The sequence below is a fragment of the Lipotes vexillifer genome, unplaced genomic scaffold (genome assembly GCF_000442215.2).
Source record: "Lipotes vexillifer unplaced genomic scaffold, Lipotes_vexillifer_v1.1 scaffold103, whole genome shotgun sequence".
NCBI lineage: Eukaryota > Metazoa > Chordata > Mammalia > Artiodactyla > Lipotidae > Lipotes > Lipotes vexillifer.
This window is the reverse complement of record NW_006797029.1, coordinates 345,133-353,392: the sequence shown is the minus strand read 5'-3', so window position 1 is coordinate 353,392 and position 8,260 is coordinate 345,133. Positions and strand designations below refer to the sequence as shown.

Genomic DNA, 8,260 nt, shown 5'->3' with positions numbered 1-8,260 from the left:
GGGAAAGAGATGAGCTAGTTAATGATTTCAGTATAATATGATGAGTGCAGTGATAGAGAATACACACGGAATTTTTTTGTTTTGTTTTTTTGGCCGTGCAACGCAGCTAGCGGGATCCTACTTCCCCGACCTGGGACTGAACCTGGGCCCGCAGCAGTGAAAGCACAGAGTCCCAACCAATGGACTGCCAGGGAATTCCCCACACAGAATATTTTTATATTACACAGGGAAGGGTGTCAAAAGATGCCTTCCAGGCGACTTCCCTGGCAGTCCAGTGGTTAAGACTCTGCGCTGCCACTGCAGGGGGTGTGGGTTCGATCCCTGGTCAGGGAACTAAGATCCCGCATGCTGCACGATGCAGCCACACACACACAAAAATAATTAATTAAATAAAATTAAATTTTTTTAAAAAAGAACGAAAGATGCCTTCCTGGAGATAATTTCTGAACTTATTTAGCTGGTTGACAGAGGGAAAGAAGAGTAACAACATGAGCAAAGAAGAGGCAACACATGAGCAAAAAGTATGGAGATGCGAAACGGCTTGGTACGTGTGGATAACACAACCATTTAGTGTTGCTGAGGTGTGCCCTGGAGAGTTAGACAAGATCATGCATTTCAGGCTAAAACCTTGGATTTTTTTTGCTGTTTGTGGTAGTGAACCACTAAAGGGTAAAGGGTTTTAAGCAGAGGAATGATATGATTAGATTTGTGTTTTAGGGACTTCCCTGGAAGTCCAGTGGTTAAGACTTCGCCTTCCAGGACCTCCCTGGTGGCACAGTGGTTAAGAATCCACCTGCCAATGCAGGGGACATGGGTTCAAGGCCTGTTCCGGGAAGATCCCACATGCCGCAGAACAACTAAGCCTGTGCGCCACAACTACTGAGCCTGTGCTCTAGAGCCCACGAGCCACAACTGCTGAAGCCTGCACGTCTAGAGCCCGTGCTCCTCAACAAGAGAAGCCACCTCAATGAGAAGCCCAGGCACCACAACTAAGAGTAGCCCCCGCTCACTGCAACTAGAGAAAGTCTGTGAGCAGCAACCAAGACCCAATGCAGCCATAAATAAATAAATAAATAAATTTATTAAAAAAAAAAAAAAAAAAAGACTTCACCTTCCAATGCAGGGGGTGTAAGTTCGATCCTGGTCAGGGACCTAAGATCCCATATGGCTTGCAACCAAAAAACCAAAACATAAAACAGAAGCAATATCGTAATAAATTCGATAATGGTCCACATCAAAAAAAAGAAAATCTAAAAAGAGATTTGTGTTTTAGAATGTCCACTGCAGGCTGCCACGTGAGGATGAATTAGAGGCAAATTATTTGGTAGCAGGAAATCTGGTAGTTGGATACTATTGCAGAACCACATAAGGGGATGAGAAAGAAAGGCCTCAACTGAGATAGTGGGGAAGGGGAACAGTGAACAGATTTAAGAGAGATTTGACAGGTAAAATACCTCATTGGTTAATTGGATATGAATGATGTAAATCTATAATAATAGGGAGGGTGGGGGGGGAGGGAGACGCAAGAGGGAAGAGATACGCGAACATATGTATATGTATAACTGATTTACTTTGTTATAAAGCAGAAAGTAACGCAGCATTGTAAAGCAATTATACTCCAATAAAGATGTTTAAAAAAAAAAGAATCTATAATATATCCCAGATTTCTGGCTTGGGGCTAGCAGATTTGAGGAGGGAAGATCCCAGTTATTGGAGGTGTTTAGGCAGAGCCTGAGGAATCATCTCTCAGAGATGCTGTGAAGGCGAATCCTGCACTACACAGAGGGTTGAACTAAATTATCTCTAATGTACTTATCAATGCAAAGATTATTCAATTTTGAAATCATCTTCACTCTTCTTCCTTGACTGCCCAGTGACTTCTGATCTGTCTCTCCCTTGAGGGTCACCGAGTTTCCTTCTGAAAAGCAAAGCTTGGGGCTGGACAAGGATTTCTTAGTGCTCTTCTCCCATGAAGTCAAGAGAGAGATGAGTAGCATGGGCTGCACTGCCACATGCGTAGCACTAGTAAGATTCTTACGGACCACTGACCAATTCTCACATCTGTCTGGAAACCAGTGGCATATCATATCAGAGCGTTCTTCTACCTAGTGTCTCACCTCCTTTCTTTGTCTTTTTCCTCTGTCAGGTTATTGTAAGGATAAATCATTCTACGATCAGCTAGTGTACTTGGAAATAAGGACATCCTTAAGAGGACCAAAAGGTTAGGTAAAACTATCGGAGAAATGCTGGAGGAGCACAGGCTCAGCGGCCACGGTTCACGGGCCCAGCCGCTCCGCGGCACGCGGGATCCTCTCGGACCGGGGCACGAACCCACGTCCCCTGCATCAGCAGGCGGACCCCCAACCACTGCGCCACCAGGGAAGCCCTCTACTATGTCCTTTTGGGAAACTCAGTTATAACAACCCACATGCAGTTGAAAATACATTCCATAAGGAGAAGACTTCCATTCTAACTTCCTGAAGCCTTCTGTGATTTGTGGGTAGGGGAGAGTAAACTCTTGCAGTTTACCCAAGCAACCATCTTGGATACCCTTTTCCAGTTGGAATAGATTTTATAGTCAAGTGGTTTATTGAACTTTTTCCATTCTTTTACATTTTATGAGACATATTATGAGATGAAAATTTTATTTTTTTATTTTTTATTTAGTATATGTCCTCAGATAGCAAATATATCAGGAATTATATTTCAGACATTCTTACTGCACTGAAATTTCTTTCATGACATCCTCAGTAAAATATATACAAATTTTTACTGATTGTATGTTATCTTACGGCACCTTTTCTTTAAAAATATCCATTTGCCCACATCAGTTAAAGTTAACTGTTTTATCTTATTATCGTCCCAGTTATGTAGATTGTTAGAAAAAAAATAGAGCATTGCTTTCAAGAATATGCTAAGTGGCTAACATATTAACTCATTTAATCCTCACAACAACCTTAGGAATTATTATCCCCATTTTTCAGATGAGTAAAGTACATCAGAGTGCCATGCCCAGAGTCACAGAACCTGTAAGAACTGAACCAAGGTTGGAACCCAGCTGGTCTATATTACTAGACTATAATGATTGCAACCACTAAATTCTTAGAAGATACTGAAGGGCTGCAGCTCTCTCCCCTTTTTTTTTTAAGTCATCTACTTTAAGACACAAAATTTAAGACTTTTTTTAAAAAAGATTATGATAGAGTACAAAAATACCAAGTTACAGATGCCCCATCAGAAAAATAGCTTTCTTTCTACCTATTGCTTTACTTTTAAAAGTATGTGATACTCATAAAATGTTGCCTAACTTTCCTTAAGTGCTTAAGTGGTGATAACTTGACTCCATAGGATATGATACATGGTTAGTTGCTTCTTTGGAAGGGTTTTACTATGTGAGTAAAATAATAACTGAATAATAGATAGGATTGGCTCCATCAGTTCTACAAACTGATAGGTGTTATTTTTTGTTTTGTTGTTGTTATTTTTCCTAATGGAACAAGTATTTCAGGTGGCATTTGGAACTTACCTTTTTTAATATTTTCAATAAATCATTTGCATGAAGTTTTAAACTATCCCTTGGAGGAATTTCTTATAATTTAATGCCCTGGTAGCTTTAAAAAAAAAAATTGTGTTTTAAGACCAAAAGGAAACAAAACCTAATATAATAGCTTCAGATCCTTTTAAATATTCTAGAACCATTCCACAAACACATGTTACATATTTCTTTTTCATTTTCTTTCCTAATTTCTTCTTCTTTTTTTAAAAAAATGAGTCAGAGGGCGGATGGACTGATGGAAGAAACTGAAGGAGGGAAGTTAAGGGTTACCATAATTTTTGCTGTGGAATTTATTTCTGAAAATTGCATTGTGAAGTGGGCTTAGGAAGCAGTGTTATATAGTAGGAAAAAAACGTAGGTTTGGGGGATCAGACAGGTTTAGGTTTATATGACAGCTGTATCACTGCCCACCTACATGATTGTGGGTCAGTTATTTACCATCTCTGAGCTTCAGTTTCCTCATCTGACATGAGGGAATAGTAGCATCTGCTTTGTAGGGCTGATGGCAAAAGAAGTACTTGATACATAGAAGTGCTTAATAATTGTGAAGTTCCTTTATTTCTACACCAAAATATACTGTTGCTTTCTTTTTTCAATATGTTTGATGTGCTAGCCAGAAAATGTAGCATAAAGCAGAAATAATTTTAAATGTTTATTAGAAATGTTGAATAAGCAGAGCAACAAAATCCAAGTCCAAAAAGTTGTGGACTGCCTATACAACTGATGACTGAGAGAGTGAAACATGATAGAGGAGACAGGACACCAAGGTGGCCAACAGGGACCAGAGGAGACATAACAAATAACAGCGAAGTACTGAGACAGACCCAGTCCCCCAAAGTCTGCTAGTTACAGCAAAACAAAGGGACATGGTTTGCATTTGTTTTGTAGTTCCCACATTTCTGAGATAGTTCTGAAAACTAATAAGTCAAAAAAAAAAAAAACTGGATTGGAATAGGCCTTGATTACCGTACGTCAGAATCTCCCATTAGACCTCTACCTTTGAGACAGCTTCCTTTCTCTGCTATGGTAGAACAAGAGCTGTTGTGTTTCAACCAGTCCCACAAAAAGCTACCGACTTATGCGAACCATCCATTTGTTTTTCACCTTAGAGATCCCTCTCCAGGGTTAATTCAGCTGCCTTTTTTCTTGTCCTTAACATAAATAAAGCAAACTTTATTTTGTTTATAACAGAATTAATTATAGATTTTAGAGTTACAGTATACAGTATGGTAGCCACTAGCCACATCTGGCTATTTAAATTTAAATTCATTAAAATGTAAATAAAAATTCAGTTCTTCAGTCTCACTAGCAACATTTCAAGCTCTCAATAGCCACATGTGGCTAATAGCTACTGTATTCAGCATGCAGAGATACAGAACATTTCTGTCATCACAGAAAGTTCTGTTGGACAGCACTGCTTTAAGGAATTGCTTATTTGGAGGATTTGTATTGTCTTCTGTGGGCACAAAAATCATTATTGGTTTTTATGCGCTTGACAATTGCTTAGGAAGGTTGCCCCTTATAGAGTGATGGTTTTCCTCTGGGTGATGGTAATATGTGATCACTGAACAAACTCTGATCTATAACACTTTAATACACCCGAAACTGAATTTAGCAGGGTATCTGCCACCAAAATGACTTCCTAAAGAAGTGATAGAAAGTTTTTTTAATCAGACCTTCAGCATTTCCCCACGTTTCTTATGTCTGTCTCAAAATGTCTAGAATATCACTAGATTTTTATGTGGCACACCTGACTACTTTATCAGCCTGCTGAAATCAGGATCTCGTAATGACTTCTACTCTGTTGGAAATTAGTTGGTGACTTGAGCTCTCCTTCACTCACTTTTTAACCGAGTACTCTAGACGTTACTTTTTAGAAAGATCTATCTAGTCTCCCTTTACTGGACAGAATTTTGGCTTGTTCCTCTTTCTTTGTGCCTACAACCTAGCACGTTATCTAAAACACACAGAAGGTGCTGAGAACATGTTTGGATGAATGTGAGAAAAATGACGTAGCATTTGACTATGTAAGTTTCAGGTTAGGGAAACTGAGCTCTCCTGAGGAAAGTTCATACAGGAAAATTTCAAGTCCTAGTTTGTGTGTTCCATTGATCAGCTGGCTTTTTTTTCTAAAATGAGACTTAATCAGGGGTTTCCTAATTAAGGAATTATGTAAGCCATACCTCAGTTTCCTTTCCACATGAAACTGTCCACATTTCTCATCTTACTTACCTAGAGCATCTCCTTAAGGCTACACTGTTCAAAGACTGAAAGAAAACACCTGAAAGTCTTCTATCTCCAGAACTTCCTTTGGCAATGTATTGACTATCGGTGTTAAATTTTAAAGAATAGATAAACTTAAAGGAATGTCATTACATTGCCAGCCTTGATGGTTGTAATTATGGAGTAATGTCATCATAAATGGCAGCTTTAAAAAAAATCATTCTGAAGAGTATATTACCATTCATTCATTTACTCAACAAATAATTATTGAGGAATAACAATTCTGTGCCACACAATGCAAAGTTAACTATTTGAACCAAAGATGAAAGAATTGCACATTCTTAGATTATCTGGATGTTTTTTTAAAAAGTGAGAGTGACAGCTCTGAACATTTGTTTGTGCATTTGTTGAACTTCCTAAAAATGTAATTATCTCTATTTAAAAAGAAACTATAGACTGTGTTCCTATCTTTTAAGTTAGCTTCATTCACATTTAAAAATAGTTTCCCATGTACTGGAATTTGTTGGCAGAGTGCAATATTCAAATTACATAGATAACTTACCCCCAAATAAATAATCTCTGTTCTTAGAGAGGTTCTCATTAATGAGATCTTTAAAAATTGAGTCTGTCAGCTGCTACACCACTGACATTCTTTAAATTGGTCCATGTATCTCTTTATTTGAGGCTAAGCCTGAGCCTGAAGTGGTCTTAAAGGTTCATTTTATCATTTGGCATGAAGTTGATGTCCCCTGTGGTTTGCCAGTTGGTGCTTACATTTAACTGTGGTGGGACCTAGCACAGTAATAATGCCCAGATAGATTAGGACCCTTCCTCCTAAGTTGCTGATGCCCACTGCCAGGGGGTGATACAGTGAGTGCTGGGGGCAGCCAAGGAGAGGCCTGCTTATTTGACAAGGCTGGTGCACAGTGTGCTATGTGGCATCTATATTTATGAACTCCAGTGCATCTTTCCCAGTCTGGTGATAATCATCTCTTCTGTTGTCCTCTCCCTTCCCGTTCTCATGTGTGTTACTTGTCATGAGCCCTGGGAAAAGATTAAGGATGAATACTGAAATTACAATTTAAATAGAAAAATATATTCCATTTATTTTGGCTTTAACACTTTCGTTTGTTGAGTGCCAGCTATCTCCTGGGAACCAGGCTAGTCACTGGGAATACTAGTGCTATCTTCAAGGACTTCTGCTCTTTGGGAAAGACAGCCATGGGGGCTGGCCTCTTAGGAGCTCATGTGATAGTTGCTGTGATGCAGGTATTTAAAGGTTCAATAAAAGCCCCTGCCTGGAGGAGTCTAGGAGAGGGTCACTAAGTTTTCAAGCTTGAAATAAGAGTAGTTGTTTGCCAGATTGACAAGCAAGGGAGAACATTCCAGGTAGAGGGAAGAGTATGTACAAAGGCCTGAAGCTTCATAGAAAAATGAATGTTCAGTTAACTACCAGTAATTAATTAAAGGTAGCTTAAGTGCAGAGTGAAAGAGGCAGAGTTGGCAAAATGGGGCAGAGTGGAAAAGCAAGGCCAGATCATAAATGGTATGTATGTATCACAATGAGTGTATCTTTTACCTATAGGAAATGGAGAGCCACTGAAGAATTTTGGATAGAGGGACATGATCAGGATTTTTTAAAGATCATTCTGGAAGCTATGTACAGAATGACTGGAGGCAGGCAGATTGACCAGGAGACCATGACATTCCTGTCTTACTGGAATAAAGAGCAAATTGTACTCATTAACATACTGCTCCTGTCTAAATGGGTTATCCTTAAGTGCCTTTAATCCCTAGCACCCTAAGATTGTAGTGATTGTCAGGTCTTAAGCAAACATTTGCTGTGATTTGTCCTGAGTGTGTCTTCAAATGATAGTGCCTTCCAGTAGATGTCTATAGTGATGTAATTATTATTTTGAGTTTTTTACTGTATAATCATCTTTAAAATTTTGATCCTTAGAGATAATATCTTTCTTATTTCCTTTCTATTTATTATACCAATTGTGTAAGTTTTTAGAGCCTATATCAATAATCTTCCTTCCTGAGGAGTTTTAAACACCTTTTTGCTTCTTTGAAGTAGTGTCATTAAATTATTCCCTTTTAATCCATCTTTCATCGTTTGCTTTTCAGAATGTGATATAAGGCCTTATTTGTCAGTCTGAAGACATTTTTAAGTGAAGAGAAAGTATAAAGATAGAGTTTAGAAACTCAGAAAGGGAAGGAAAGATTGAGTGTGGTTTAGTCAAATATATTTGTCCAAAAGAACTTTTTAGTCTATAAGGCAAGGTTTAGAACACAATCTATTTTTCTTTCTGTTTAGAGAGCTGGCATGCCACAAATATGTAGAGTATGTGACGTTATATCAGGCCTGCTGAAAGCTGAGCTTAGTGTCTGGTCCCGGAGGCTTGAGAAGAATGTACAGGATTAAAAGTTTAAAATAAAAACAGCTAAGATACCAAGCTTTTAAAATGTTGACCCAGA

The 8,260-nt window shown here is 38.6% G+C and overlaps 1 protein-coding gene across 1 annotated transcript in view; it reads left to right on the top strand.

Moving 5' to 3' along the window:
- The window catches only part of PEAK1 (pseudopodium enriched atypical kinase 1), a 255,154-nt gene that overhangs the window by 221,322 nt on the left and 25,572 nt on the right, over positions 1–8,260 (top strand). The gene's annotated exons all lie outside the window — the stretch shown is intronic.